The sequence below is a fragment of the Sciurus vulgaris genome (assembly GCF_902686455.1).
Source record: "Sciurus vulgaris genome assembly, chromosome: 18".
Taxonomy (NCBI): Eukaryota; Metazoa; Chordata; class Mammalia; order Rodentia; family Sciuridae; genus Sciurus; species Sciurus vulgaris.
Genome location: NC_136479.1, coordinates 35,938,559 through 35,954,670, shown reverse-complemented (window position 1 = coordinate 35,954,670; position 16,112 = coordinate 35,938,559). Strand labels below are relative to the sequence as shown.

Below are 16,112 nucleotides of genomic sequence, written 5' to 3'. Positions count from 1 at the left end.
GCGGCGGCCCCCTCCTCGGGGGCAGGCGCGGCCTCTCCCGCACCCTGGCTGCCCTGCAGACCGAACCTGCTCCTGAACCTGTGCAGCCATCCCTTGCTGGCCTTGAAGGGCCTCCTCTCGGGCCCCGCGCCGCCGAGCTCGCGGTACAGGCTCAGAGCCTTGCGGCGCTGCCGTCCAGGGGGACAAGCTGGCCGCGCACGGCCTCCACCCACACGCTCGGCGCCTTCTCCACCTTCACCAGGCGCTTGTCCCGCACCGTGGCCGCGACCTTGACGTTGGGGGGGGGGGGGGGCCGACGGCGACACAGGGGCGGATTTCCTTTTCCTTCTTCACGATCTCACGGACGGAGGACTCGTTCTTCCCGTAGATCTTGGCCTCCTGCGCGTAGGACTTCTGCTCTTTCCTGATCAGGTCCAGGACCTTCACCCTTTCGCTCAACCGAAGCTTTACTTCTGCTTTACTGATCCTTGCTGTTACTACTGAACGGCTTCGCTGCTTCAGTGCACCCAGACTGCCCCCGTCGGTGCTCTTGAGCTTGCGGGCCATGGTTCAGGTAAAGCAAGAGTCACCTGGACACAGCACCAACACCTGCCGGTGGCCCAGGCAGCGCTGCGCAGCGGGATGGGTCCCCGGGCGCGGGAGGCGGCCTCGCAACACCCAGTACTGCACCAAACTTCAAGCGTAACAACTTTTGTTTCTGAAATTTTCCATTTAATGACTCCAGACCACAGCTGACCGCGGGGACGGAAACTCCAGAAAGCAAGACGGGGACAAGGAGGGGCTGCTGGAGTCACCCCTGGGTCTGCAGCGTCTGTCCCTTCACGCAGCGGCCTCCACTTTTCCATAGGAACGTTTGCACTTCGGGCTTCATCTCCCTGCTCTTTCATTCTCCTGTGAGTTCCGCCGTGAGCCTAACTGACTGCCGTCCGTTTCCATCTTACTCTGGTCCGCGCTGTTCGATGGATGCAGGGACTTCTTGTGTCTCTGAAACAGACCCCAGCCACCCCTCAAAATGCTGCTGTTTCTTGTTGGAGATCAAATTCAGGGTTAGGGTTATCTGTGTCCTTGCTGTTCTGATCTGCTGTACCTCAAAACAAGCCAATAAGTAATTCCGTATAAGTTTTCTTGTCTGTCTATACTTCTGCTTTACTGATCCTTGCTGTTACTACTGAACGCATCAAAAAAAAAAGTATTTTATGAGTGAAAGGAAAAGAGCTCTTGAAGATCTTCACACACCATCATCACTAACAACAGCTGAGGTTCTTAATATTTGTGAACATGCTGTTCTCTAAAATTCTTCTAATTTTCAATATATTTCTTCCTCAAAACAAGTTTCACATGACCCTGATCTTCTTTTAATCCCTGATCTTCTTTTAATTCATTAAACTTTCATGCTCTATTTCTTTGGCATATATTATTTTCAAACAGCATTTTTCCAATTCAAATTTACAACAATCTAAATCTACCTCTTTGTTCTAGTATTTTATAAACAAGTAAGCCCACTCCAGAAAGATGAGCAGTCTTGCTATGTTACATATCATTTTTACAAAATGAATTAGAATCCACATCTCCATTTCCAAATTGCCTATTTCATGCAAAATAATAAAAGGCAGATTTAAAAAAAAAAAAGAATGAACCCGAGGTAAATAATTTAGTGATTAGAAATGTATACTAAGCAATCCTTAAGTAATAAATTAATGGCAGCTCATCACAGCTGCAACCAAGTACATTTCCTTTTTGTTCATAAGGCAAACATTACAGTGGACACTGAAAAGTACTTTAATATATCAACATAAATTATATTCTATAAAGATATACTCCATATATGTATAATGTCCAAATACACTACTGTCATGTCATGTACATCTAAAAAGAATTTTTTTTTTTTAAGGTGGACATGATCCTTTATTTATTTATTTTTTTTTAGATTTTTATCTTTGTTTTTGTTAATTTATTTTTTTCTCTATTTTTTTTTATTGTAAACAAATGGGATACATGTTGTTTCTCTGTTTGTACATGGCATAAAGGCATACCATTTGTGTAATCATAAATTTACATAGAGTAATGTTTGATTCATTCTGTTATTTTTCCCTTCCCCCCACCCCTCCCACCCCTCTTTACCCTCTATACAGTACTTCCTTCCTCCATACTTGCCCCCCTCCCTAACCCTAACTCTAACCCTAACACTAACCCTTCCCTCCCCCCCATTATGTGTCATCCTCCACTTATTAGCGATATCATTCGTCCTTTGGCTTTTTGAGATTGGCTAAAAAGAATTTTTGAAAAAGGAATTTGGTTCAAGGAAAAAATTATGAATGTCAGACCAATCACATAGATGAACACATCACATATGTCGCAAAACACAGCTGACAGGCAACTGTCAAAGTTATGCCCATTAATAATGAGAGACAGCCATGAGTTTCAACAGCAATTCCAGTTAGTAAAATCTTGTACTCACCACCTAAAGCTGAAGACCCACTGCAACTAGAAGAAAACTCATTCAAATGGTCCAGACATCATGACTATATTTTCTTCTGCACGAAGTTCTGCAGATTGCTAAGTTTTGTTATTTTTACTCATAATAAGCAATTAAGATCTATTTGCCTACTTACTTAAATATGGAGATAAACTTCAACACTATAAAAATCATAAATATCTAATTTTTTTCACTATAACACTATCAGAACTTGATACTTTTCTCAATTAACAATGACAATATCTTCAAAATTAAGATAAGATACCTATCATTGAGATACCTATCACTAAGATACTGTCCACACAGAGAAGACAACAGATACTATTTAAGACAGGTAACAATATTCAAAATTCCATAAATATTCAACCGGTTTAAGGGTTTAAAAAATGGGGAGAGGAAATTTTTGCTAGAAAAATCTCATTCAAATTTAAGGTTCTGATTTCTATTCCCTAAAAAAGTAGATTACATTCCTGCGCTGGTGACATTCCTTTTCCTGGATCGACGTAGAAGGCAGGCCATCACTGCCTTGGTTCTCTGGTGTCTTCGAGTTGTCTTCATTCTTCAAGATCTAGTGTCTAGTCACTTTTTGCAAAACTATAAAACTTAAATTTTACCCCAAATCAATTTATTAAGCATCACTAAATCCAAGTTTCAACAAAAATATTCTTGAATGTCTCCACTAACTGAAACATCACTAGTGAGAATAAAATAACTTATGGTATCAGTTAATTCTATGAGAAAGTTAAATGCAACTTAAGAGTTTTAAAAAATTTAAACCTTTTATTAAATAATGTAGTTTCTTCAAAATGATGAGCACCAAAAGAAAAACTTAAAATTCATCATCTATAGGGCTGGGGAGATAGCTCAGTTGGTAGAGTGCTTGCCCTGCAAGCACAAGGCCCTGGGTTCGATCCCCAGCAGGGCAAAAAAAAAAAAAATTCATCATCTACAATGCTCCATATTTTTTCCTAAAATGAAAAGGATCTAACTCTAGTCAGCAGATGTTATCCTAAAAAGTTCTAGTATCATTAAGATTAGTTGTTTTGTTTTTTTTTTTTTTTTTGGGGGGGGGTTGTTTTTTGGTACCAGGGATTGAACCCAGGGTGCTTAACCTGAGCCATATCCTTGGCCTCTATATTTTGTTTAGAGACAGCGTCTCACTGAGTTGCTGAGGCTGGCTTTGAACTCGTGATCCTTCTCCTGCCTCAGCCTCCAGAGCAGCTGGTATTATAGACATGCGCCACTGTGCCTGGCTCATTAAAATTAGTTTAGGTTATCACATGTAACACTATATTCTAGCAATTTTTTAGGCTGCTGAAAATATTTTTCCCTCTGGAATTAATGGTATTTAATAGCCAGCTCTTGGTTCTACCTATAATTACTAATTACTAAAAGAAGGAAACAGTCATCCCTCACATGTTGGTACACATTACATTTAACAGGTTTTTTGTTCTTTTGTTTTTTTTTTGTTTTTTTTTTTTTTTTTTTTTTTAACATACTTCCATCCCTTCCCTTCTATGTCCCTTCGGGAACTTTTGTAGAATGTTTTTGAATAATTTTTTTAAATTTTAAAATATGCTTAAGGTAGTTCATTGATCCTACTGGTTTGTCTTTTGAGTGACAGGAAAGAAATTAACTTGCTATCTTAAAGTTTATTATAAAAAGCTGACATCTGCGGGACAATTTACAAAACTAGACTTCTCACCCCCTCCCCCTAAGAACAGCCAAAAGGAGGCGCCCTGGCTCTGCTGGAGTCTTGCCTAGCACCCGGCCCCAAGTTCCACCGCGAGGAACTTGTTAACGTCAATTGTCCAAAATCTTTTTTGTGGTGCTAGGATGGTACGCTGGGCCTGCTGCATGCTAGGCAAGGGCTCTACCACAGAGTTACTTCACAGCCCCTTAATCCTTTAGAATCCATCATCTACCAATTCTGGAAGTTGCCACCTGAGGTGATGTGCTGGCTGGTGTGGTCTTCAAGACTGCACCATGGCGTATGGTGGCTGAGGCCAGAAAGTGCAGAAAGTGATGGTGCAGCCCATCAACCTCATCTTTAGATACTTCCAAAACAGATGCCGGATGCAGGTGTGGCTCTATGAGCAAGTGAACATTCGGACAGAGGGCTGTGTTATTGGTTTTGATGACTACGCGAACCTTGTATTAGAAGATGCAGAAGAGATGCATTCTTTTTTTTAACATGTTTTAGTTGTTAATGAAATTTATTTAGTTTATATGTGGTGCTGAGACTCCAACCCAGTGCTTCACACATGCCAGGCAAGCGCTCCACCACTGAGCTACAGCCCTAGTCCAAGATGCATTCTTAAACAAAGTCAAGAAAACAACCTTGTGGGGCGGGCGGGTGGGCGGGGGGGGGGGGGTAGTGGGGAATCATGATAAAGGGAAATAATACTACTTTGCTACGAAGTGTCTCAAATGATCAATGAAGTGAGCAATTACAAAGAAAGCTAGATTTTTTTTTTTAAGGTGTCCTTGCTGGGAATATATTTCTAAAGCATTTGTTTGTATTGTTTTGATTACCCTTATGATACTGCTACCAGATGAAAATAAATGCTGGAGGACTCTTTTTATTAAAAAAAAAAAAAAAAAAAAAAAATCCAGATCTTCCAGATGCTCAATTCCTCAAGTTCTCAAGGTCAAACCATGGAAAACTCAATCCCATTTTAGACATTTTGTCAAACCTCGTTATGTACAATACTTAAGTTTTAGAAACACAGCAGTTCCAGGACTCAGACTGTAACACAATGGGATTTAAGTCCATGCACTGACCTTCACCACCACCCCCCAAAATTCCCTGCTCTCAGAGAAAAAGAAGTAGGATTCCTCAAGTCTAATGAGGAAAAAGACAAGACAAATGTGGTCATTACAATCCAACACCACACGAAATACTCATTAACCAAGGGAAACAGGACACATACTATCTCAACCAAGGAGCTAACTCGAGTCTCTATCTCACAGAACAAAAGGAAAACACTAACAATCCCATCCCAAAATGCTGAGGGGAGTCTAATCATGAGAAAGAAGTGGACGCCCTCAAGGTCAGGGCCGTTCTATAAACTGCCTGCCCTACAGCCCTCAGAGGTCCGGAGGGTAACACAAAAGCACATGAGCCAGGCCCCAAAGGCGGCTCCTTGGGAGGCTGATGCAGGAGGATCCCAAATTCAAAGTCACGCAGGGCAACTTAGCAAAACCCTGTCTCAAAATTTAAAACAAATAAAAAAGGACTGAGGACATAGGGCAGCAGCTGAGTGCCCCTGGCTCAGTACCCAGTACTGCTAAATAAATGCACGAATAATAAAGCAAACTGCAGAACAAGAAAGTGGGTGGAAACGCCAGCCTGGACTGGCTCCACGGCTTCCAGAACATTCACCACCGAGACACCTGGCAAAGCCTGAATGAGAACCTCTAAAGGACACATGGCAATTTTTGTTCCTTCGCTGTTCTGGTCCCTGTTTTGCAAGTTTAAAAAAGTTTCAAAATAATTTTGAAAGAATGGGGATGTAGCTCAGTGGGACAGCAAGAGCTTGTATACTAGGCTCCCAGTTCCACAAAAAAAATCACTTTTTAAAACACTAAGTACCTAAGTGCCAAGCTAATTAAAATTTTCTCCAAGGGTTGCACTATAGCGCAATGGTACTGCACTTGCCTCACACGTGCGTGGCCCTGGGTGACTCTTCCAGGTGCTGGGACCCAAAGCCAGGGCCTTGAGCGTGCTCGGCAAGCACCCTACCACTCACCTCATCCCAGTCAGCATCCTGCACCTGTGACCACAGGTAGGCTGCCAGAACCGGGAGGAAGGGAGACACTGGTTGCAATCTGTCTGTATGAGCTAAGCAGAGAAGCTGGAAATGGGCTGGGATTTTTTCTTGGATTTTAAGAAAAGACGAAAGCCAAGCATGGTAGCCCATGCCTGTAATTCTCAGTGACGTGGAGGGCTGCAAGTTCAAAGCCAGCCTCAGCAACTCAGTGAAGCCCTGTCTCAAAATAAAAAACAACAAGGATTGGGGATGTGCTCAGGGGTAAAGCACCCTGGGTTCAATCCCCAGTAACACCCCCCTGCCAAAAAAAAAAAGCACAGGAATTGGACCTGCAGGCCTAGTTCTGGGTCAGAACTGTGACGGCTGTTTTCAGGTGGGCCAGCACTGCTCTCCTCGACCCTGAGATGCCATCCTCACAGAGCTTCACCACAGGACTGCTGGGGCCTGGGAACAGCAACCTCACAAACCCCCAAAACATGACTAGCTGTGTGGGTGTTCCAACTCAACTGCCCTCTGCAGCTCTGACGACCTCCCACAGAGACCCGGTTACTTTTAAAGTAGCATTTTTCTATTCTTGGACTAGTTTAAAATGAATCAAAATCTGTCACTTCTGCCTCTGAGAAGGAGACTTCTAAAAAAGTTCTTTAAATGCATTGTGCTCTGTGCCAAGATTCACCTGTGACTCGATTCCCAAGCACTTGCAGGCCTCCCCACCCTCTCCGCACTCTGAGACAGTCTCAGCAACGTCTGATTGGGGACAACAAATATGCTGGGTAAGCTCAGGTCACCAGAGACCAGATCTGGACCTGTAGCTCCCAGGATTTCTACAGCCCTTGCTTATATAACACAGGAACATTTCAATTTGCATTCCTAAGAGCTTATCTCCACAGGTTCAACAGGTATTTCCCACACGGAATTACATCAGGCTGGTATTCATTCAGAGGCTCTCTTTTACCAATACTTAACAGGAAGGTATGAAGTATCACAACTCAGATAACGTATTCACTTCCCTGGACAGAAGAAGTTGAATAACAGAATCCATTTTAGTTCATGTAATCTTCAGAAAATAAACATGCAATGGCAAGTGCTAAGAAATAAAATTAGAAATTCCCAAGACAAACTCTTTGATGGGACTGGCGTTGCGGCTCAGTAGTAGAGCGCCTGCCTAGCACACATGAGGCACTGGGTTCGATCCTCAGCACTGCATGATAGTAAACAAATAAAATAAAGGCATCTGCCCATCTACAACTATAAAAAATTCTTTGAAAAACTCTGATAAAGACAAATTTTTTTAAATCAAGATTCTGAAATTTTTAGTGGGGCCTGATGGGACATCCCTGTAATTTCACATACTTTTTGAGAGGTGGAGGCAGGAGACTCACAAGTACAAGGCCCTAAGCAACTTAAGTAAGACCCTATCTGAAAATTAAAAGGGCTGGGGGTGTAGCTCACAGTAAAGCACTCCTGGGTTAAAATCCCCAGCACTAATAATAATAATAATAATGATAATAATAATATAGGATAGGTAGATATAGACAGATAGATACATGCAGACCCATGTTTACAGCATCACAATTAATAATAGTCAAACTATGGAACCAGCCTCGGTGTCCATAAATAGGTGAATGGATAAAGATGTGGTATGGGCTGGGGATATGTCTCAGTTGATAGAGTGTTTGCCTCGCAAGCTCAAGGCCCTGGGTTCAATCCCCAGTACCGCAAAAAAAAAAAAAAAAAGTGAGGTATGATTCAGTCATTAAAAAAAAAAAATTAAATTAAGCCAGGCACATGGCACACGCCTGTAATCCCAGTAACTCAGGAGGCTGAGGCAGGAGAATTGCAAGTTCAAGGCCAGCCTCTGCAACTCTGTGAGAACCTAAGCAACTTAGTGAGACTGTGTCAAAATAAAAAAATAGAAAGGGTTGGGGATTTGGCTCAGGGGCCAAGGACCCCAGGGTTCAACCCCTCCCGCCCCCACAAAGAAAAAGAATGAAAGTGTATCATTTGCAAGACAGTGGCTGGAATGGAGACCAGTATGTTAAGTGAAATGTCATGTTTTCTCTCTGTGGAAGTTTGGAAGTTAGAGGGGAAAGAGAAATAGGAAGGTGTGTGGCAGGGGTGTGTCATGAAAAATCAAAGGGAGATCAACAGAGGAAAGGGACTGGGGCAGGGAGACGGGAAGGGGAGAGAAGGGCTGGGAATGTGGATCACTGGTAAAGCGCGTGCCTCGCACATAGGAGGCCTGGGTTGGGTTCCATCACCAGTACCATAAATAAGTAAAAACAAAATACAAACAAAAATCAAATCAACTATTCAGGAGAACCTACAGCTTTTTCTGGCACAACAGTTTAAGAGAAAATGTGTCTATGTATTTATTCAACTTTTAAATTGACAGTCCAGAATTTCAAGCACAGCAGCTTGCTCTGCCAACACACGAAGAACGTGTCCCTTTGACCTTACTCCAGATTGTAAAATCATTTGGATGTAAAAGTTCACTTTATTTTTTGTTAATGTATTCTTCACAGAAGGCAAGTGGTAGGGCAAAGGTGTTTTGTCAGCTCTAAGTCAGGCATGAGTTCAGAACTGGTGTCCCGTCTGCAAATACTATGTATTTCAATCCCAAATTTACTAAAAATGACCATAACCTGTGTCCTTAACCCCATAAGGGTGTTACCAGAGGGAAGATAAGTACTTGATAAAGTGCTTCATAAAACACTCAACAAGCCGGGCGCAGTGACACACACCTGTAACACCAGCAGCTCGGGAGGCTGAGGCAGGAGGATCACAAGTTCTAAGCCAGCCTCAGCAACTTAGCAAGGCCCTAAGCAACTCAGCGAGACTCTGTCTCAAAATTTTAAAAATTATAAAAAGGGCCAGCGGGGGCTGGGGAGATAGCTCAGTCAGTAGAGTGCTTGCCTTATAAGCACAAGACACTGGGTTCGATCCCCAGCACCCAAAAAAAAAAAAAAAAAAGGGCCAGCGATGTAGCTCAGTGGTTATGCATCCCTGGTACCAAAATTAAAAATTAGAAATAAATAAAAAGGGCCAAGGGATGTAGCTCAACAGTTGAGCTCTGGCTTACCATGTATGAGACCCTGGTTCAACCCCCAACACCCAAAACAAACAAAAAAAAAAATTTTTATACTATGTATGTTTTACCAGTTTTTGTATAAAAAAGAAAAGAAAAAAGAAATCACTCCAAGACACCAAGTATGCATGAAGGCCTGGGTTCAATTCCCAGCACTGCAAAAAGGAGGCCAGAGACCACGTGGAAAAAGATAAACTGAAAGTCGGTGTCCCTGACGGAGTGGCGGACACACTCTTCTTACAGGTATTGCTTTTTTCCATGGTTCCCACTATTTACTGGACGTTTTTATTGTCTACCTTCTTACAGGTGTTTCTGTGCTGGCCAGAGAGGCATTTACAGCCATCCAGATTCTTCTGCCACAGCAAAAGGGTTTAAAACACACAGGTGTGCATGTGCACACACGCTGACAGATTCCTGCTCAAGGTCTATAAAAAAATTGTGATGAGGACACCAATAACACTTGCATGCAACGCTCACAACTCTTGTACACAGTTGCCGGAAGGCGGAAACGATCCAGTGTCCATCCACAGATGGCACAGACAGATGACAGAACATTATTCAGCCTTCAAAAGGACTGATGTTCCAGAACATTCTACAACTTATAGCAACAAAAACATTATGTTAAGTGAAAAAAGATGCAAAAGCATAATTACTATTATTCCACTTATGTGAAATATCTAAGCCAGGTCAGCTGCAATCCCAGCTACTCAGGAGACTGAGGTAGGAGGATGGCAAGTTCCACACCCACCTGGGTAACTTAGTAAGAACACATCTCAAAATAAAAATTAATGGGCTAAGGATATAGCTCAGTTGGTAGAGTGCTTGCCTCACATGCACAAAGCCCTGGGTTCAATTCCCAAAACCACCAAAAAAAAAAAAGACTGGGGATGTTGCTCAGCAGTAGAGCACCCCTGGGTTCAATCCCTATGACCAAAAAAAAAAAAAAAAAAAAAAAAAAATATATATATATATATAGAACAGGCAGTGCTGGGGGTATAGCTCAGTGGTAGAGCACTTGCCTAGCATCATGAGGCCCTGGGCTGGACAGACAGCATGGCAAAAAGAGAAAAATAAAATAAAATAAGCAAACTCATAAAGACAGAAGTTCTCCAGGGACTGAAAAAGGAATGAGGCATTCTTGTCACATGGGTATAGGGAGTTTTCTGTTTGGGGTGATAAAAAAGTTCTAGAAATAGAGATGTGAATGGAATTAACACCACTAAACTGCATACTTTAAAATGCTTATGAGGAAAGAAGAAAAAGAGAATGAATGAAAGAACAGGAGGAAGGAATGAAGCCAATAAATCTCCTCGTAAGATCAATTCCTCTGCCAGTTCCCCATGCAGACATAATACATGCCCATCTGTCATCCTCCTCTGTCAAATTATCATTTCACAAATGATATAATGTAATGTAACTTAGGGTCTTAAAGTCGAAGACCAGATTGGGGTGTAGCTCAGAGGTAGAGCACTTGCCCAGCATGTGCAAAGACCTGGGTTCCATTACCAGCACTGCAAAAAATAAAGTAAAAAAGTCTAAGGCAGCATGGTGATGCACACCTGTAACCCCAGCAGCTCAGGAGGCCGAGTCAGGAGGATCACTAGTTCAAAGCCAGCCTCAGCAACAGCAAGGCGCTAAGCAACTCAGTGAGACACTGTTTCTAAATAAAATACAAAATAGGGCTGGGGATGTGGTTCAGTGGTCAAGTGCCAGAGCTCAATCCCCTGTGAAAAGAAACCACCCCAACAAAAAAAAAAAAAAAAAAAAAAGAGTATCACAAGTTCAAGGTCAGTCTCAACAACTTCAGTGATCTCAGCAACTTAGTGAGACCTTTTCTCAAAATTTTAAAAAAGGGCTGGGGATGTAGCTCAGTGGATCAATCCTCAGAGCTAATAAAAAAAATCTAAGACCAAGAGCAGTTATTCATTTTATTTCAGTTACAATACTGCATTTTCTTGAAACCAATTTTTGATCTGAAAACAATCTATAGATAAACTCTATTCACATTTAGGTGACAGTCAATAGTAATACCTGTACATACAGCAAATTATTTAAAACAAACAATATATTCGGCAACATTTTCTCAGTTTCACCAATAAAACTGTCAAATTCCTAATAAAAAACACTTAATGGGGCCTGACCACAAGTAATATAACTTTTCTTACTTCCTTAATTAGGACAAAAAAAAACTTCAATTATTCCTAACTCCCTCACTCTAATTTCTATCCCAAATATACCAACATTCCCAGAGGAGAAAGAAGGCACTACCTCTAAAATTTATTACAGCATTAAGATAGAAAATAGGAGTCAACTTAATTTTGAGCAACCAGCTCCAGAGAGCTACTTTTCAATTGTAAATTCACTATTTACAAGGTAGACATGATTGATCTCCATCCATTGTACAAATGCATCAGCTCTTACCAGAGACCATTTCAAGTAGTTCCCCTAAAAGGTCCCCAATTACAACATGGTGTAGTCACATACGGTGCTTCTTTAAAACACGAGTTCAGGATTGAGGATACGGTGAGTGGTAGAGCCCGTGCCTACCACCTGTGAGGACCTGGTTCGATCCCCACCACGACACATGTCTTCTCCTAGTCACGGGACAAGATATCCTCAAGTGGACAACCCATGAAGACGGATGCCCTTGGCTTCAGAGTTCAACATCATACTCGGTATTATGAGTTATCACTGCCTACTCTTTGTACTGCCCCCCCAAAATTTAATTTCCCAAAGTATTTGGCACAGTATTTTCACAGCTACTGTACAAGGGATGCTTACCATACGCCACAAACCTCCTGTGCACTTCAGCTCACTCAGTCCCCACCACCACCCTCGAAGAGGAACAGGCGGGGCTAGGCTGTGCCTCAGTGGCAGAGCACTCGCCGAGCCTGAGTGAGGCACTGGGGTCGATTCTCAGCACCGCATATAAATACAAAAATAAAAATAAAAAGATTCATCAACTAATAAAAATATTAAAAGAAAAAAGAGGGAGAGGTTGTCTGCACACCTGTAATCCTGAGACTTGGGAGCGAGGCGGGAGGGTCACAAGCTCAAGGCCAGCCTGAGCTTGCCTCAAAATAGAAAATGAAAAGAGCTGTGGATGCAGCTCAGGGGAGCACCCTGGGTTCAATCCCCAATGCAGAAAAAGAAAAAGAAAAAAAAGGTTCTTATTACCAGTTATAATGATCAGGTCATGGTCATAACTCCCAGTGGGGAAACTGAGGCACAAGGTGTGAACAGCCCAAGGTCCCCAGCCAGGAAGTGGCAAGAGCCAGGGGTAGAATTCAGGCAGTCTCATTTCAGAACCTTCATCTACACTCACTAAGCAATAAACCCTTTCTCAATGATACGTTTGTTTTGCCTCCCATAATTTACAGTTTGAGTGAACAAATTCTTTGAAAGTCGCATAGATACACACAAATACAAGTCTATCTGGGTGCGGTGGCCCACACCTGTAATCCAGCAACTCGGGGGCTGAGGCCAGCCTGGGCACTAGGCAAGTCCCTGTTGAAAATAAATAAAGGACTGGGACCAGGCATGGGGGCACATCTGTAATCCAAGTAATTTGGGAGGCGAGGTAGGATGATTACAAGTTTGAGATCAGCCTCAGCCAGTTAGTGAGCCCCTCCCTCAGCAACTCAGGCAGATCCTGCCTCAAAATTCTAAAAAAAATAATTTAAACCCTGAGGATTTAACCCAGGGATAAAGAGCCCCTGGGTTCAATCCCCAGTACCAAAAAATAATTTTAAAAAACAATATTAAAGGGCTGTGGTGGAGCACAATGGGGTCTAGTCCCAAGTGCCTCAAAAAAAAAAAAAAAAAAAAAAAAAAAAAAAAAGAAAAAAAAGAAAAGAAAGCCTATATAGTTTTTAATGACATCACAATCCAGGTACAAGGAAGCCAATCCGCCAGCAACTCTGACATTCTCAGGCTGCATCAAACTTCCTTCTACTTACTCACCAGGGGAAAAGCAGATACGGAGTGCCAGAAACAGACTGCAGGAAGAGCCAGGAAAACTGCTGCGATGGAGAAGAGAAAGTGGGGAAGAGGAGGAGCAAAAAAGTGGAGAAGAAGATCAAAAGGGTACTCCGAGCACTTCCAGGGTGAGTGCCAAGCTCTTCAAGACCCTAGACTCGGAGGAGGGTGAAGGAGAAAATAAGTAAGCGTCTTAGCGGGGAGCTCAGGTCCCCCCCCGTAAAAAGGAAAAAAAAAAAAAAAAAGCTGTATCATGGATAAATTAACAAGAGTTGGTGGAAAACATAACCAACTATTTAGATCTCCAATTTAATTCTGCACTGAAATCCATGACCCCCTTTTAAACTGGAGGTTAATTAGTTTAATTCCGCACTTAAATCCATGGCCCCCTCTTTAAACCACAGATTAATACTGTAATCATGACTAAAACAAAATGTCAACTCTGAACCAGTTTTCCAAGCAATCTACAGTACGCCGTTCGATTTATTTTTGGTCAAGATCTAAGGAAGAGCAAATGTCTCGCCCAGATTTGCCTCACCCACTGCCCCGCGGAGAAGGGCTCCCACAGCGCCACCTGCTAACTAACAGAAATGCAAATTCCTGGGCCCCGCCCGGACCGCCGAGCCCCGCACGCCGCTCCCACCAGCCAGCCTCCCTCCGCCGCGGGACTGCCCGTCGCACTGCCCGCGGGCACCTGCAGGGTAGGCAGGCGCGAATCACCCACTTCTCCAGGCCTGCTCCTCATCCAGAGTGGAATTCCGGGGTGGCTGGGAAATAACACATCTGGCACAGGAAACGCACGAAGTCCTCCGCGGTAGTTGTCACCCGGCGCCTAGGGCACTCGTTAGGAGCGGGGAGGAGAGGGCCGGCCAGGGCTCGGCCCCGTCTCTGCGGGCGGGTCACACCTGGCCACCAGGCGGGACTCGAGCTCAGAGGCAGAACCCGCACCCTGGGAGGAGGGCCAGCCGGCGGACTCTGCAGGAGGCTGACGGAGGGGGCTGCGCAGCCTCAGGAGGGGTGAGAGGGGTGCAGTCCACCCAGAGCGACGGGCAGCGGGCGACGCGAGCGCCCAAGGCAATGCACTCCGCAAAAAAATGTAAAAAGGAAGCGAAAAAATGTGCACTGATAGGCCTGGCCTGGGGGCAGGCCCGGCCCCGCGGCCTCTACCTGCGCTCCGGTCTGCAAACCAACTTCCCCTCACTCCCGCGGCGCCGGGCGCCCCGGGCCGCCCTGGCCATTGTCCGCGCCCGCGGCCCTGAGCACAGGCCCACCTCGAGGGCGCGGGGGCCGCCTCCTTACGGGCAGAACTTTCCGAAGAAAAAGTGCAGGGCCGAGAGGACGAGCGTGTCCTCGCCCCTCCGCGTTCGGCCCCGCCGTCGGTGCCGGCCGAGGTCAGACGGCGCTACGCTCGGGGCCGCGCGGCCGCGGCCTTCCTTCCGGCCATTGTGTGTACTTCCACCAACACCCCAAAACAGAACGGGTCCCCCGGGGCGAGCGCGCCCGGCGCACAAAGCCCACGGCCCGCTGCACCTGGGCGCCCGGCGCGGCGCGCGGGGCCACCACTCGGGAACCCGCCCGCGGCGCCCGCCCCCCGCCGCAGTTGCCAGGCAGCGCGTCGCCGCCCCCGCGCCCGCCGGCCAATCCCGCGCGCCGGCCGCCCGGCGCAGGAGCCCCAGCTACACCCGGCGGGCGCGACCCCACGGCTCGGGCCTGGCACCGCGCGCGCCCCCGCACCGCCGGCCGGCCAATCAGCGCCGCCGGGCCCGCGCGCTCGCTCACGCGCGGGCCGCACGCGCGAGGCGCCCCCCCACGCCGGCGGGCGCGCGCCCCTCCCCCACGGCGGCCGGCGCGCGCGAGCAACGGCCGTCCCCCGCGACCGCGGCCGCCCCACCCCCACGCGCGGCGGCCGGGGCCGGGGTCGCCGCGCCGGGGGGCGGCCGTCCGCCCCGAGGGCCGTCGGGCCGCGCGCCCCAGGCGCCCCAGCCGCGGGCCCCGGCGGGGCAAAGTCTCGAATAAAGGCCCCGCTCGCCATGGCACCCGGGGCGGGGGCGGGGGACCGGGCGTGCGGCGAGAGGGACTCACCCGAGTGCAGCCTCCGGGCAGCGCGGGGCCCGGGTGCGAAGGAAGCGAGTGGGGGCCGCGCGCGCTGCGGCCGCCGCGGAGCAGCCTCGGCTGAGGGAGTGGGAGCGGGCGGGAGGTGAGGGCGAGGGGCCCGTGCGTCTCGGCCGCGCTCCTGTCACCGCCGCATGGCCGCCCCGGCAGGGCCTCACTCAGCGCCTCGTTCCGCTCACTGGGGACTGAGGAGAGAGGCCGGGGTAACCGCGGCAGGCGGGCGGCCCGGCTGGAGAGCGCGTGCGGGGAAGCGGGGGGGCGACCGGTGGCCCCTTTTCTCTGCTCTCCGAGCTTCTCTCTCACCCTCCCCCACCCCCTCCTCCTCCCTTTTTTTTTTTTTTTTTTTTTTGTTCCTCGAAGGCTCGCTGCGCGTGCGCACCTGCAGCACCGCCCAGTGGGAGTTGTAGTTCCTGATTGGTCCCCGACAGCGCGGCGGAGGGCGCTGTGGACTACAACTCCCAGAAGGCGCCGCGCCGGGGAGCCCCGAACCCGAGGACGAGGCGAGCGCCTCGGCGCCCGGCCCTCTCCGGCAAGGACTGTCAATGGAGGCGCGGGTGGTGGGAGCAAGAACATGGCTGCACCTGGGGCCTGCTCGGCCGCCGGGTGGGGGAGGGGAGCTGGGGCGAAGGAACCGAAATGCAGACGGGCTGTGGCCCCGGCGTCCGCACTGCCACCGCTCGAGGTT

At 46.8% G+C, this 16,112-nt stretch overlaps 1 protein-coding gene across 2 annotated transcripts in view; it reads right to left on the bottom strand.

Moving 5' to 3' along the window:
* GTF2I (general transcription factor IIi) overlaps positions 1-15,753 on the bottom strand; it is a 94,935-nt gene extending 79,182 nt beyond the window's left edge. Inside the window, exon 1 of one of the 2 annotated variants that reach the window (XM_079120715.1) lies at positions 15,398-15,753. The gene's annotated coding sequence lies outside the window, so the exon portion shown is untranslated. Of the gene's footprint in view, positions 1-14,009; positions 14,032-15,397 lie in introns of those variants that run through there. The other variant, XM_079120717.1, reaches the window with a different exon arrangement.
* Positions 15,754-16,112: the final 359 nt, after the last annotated feature.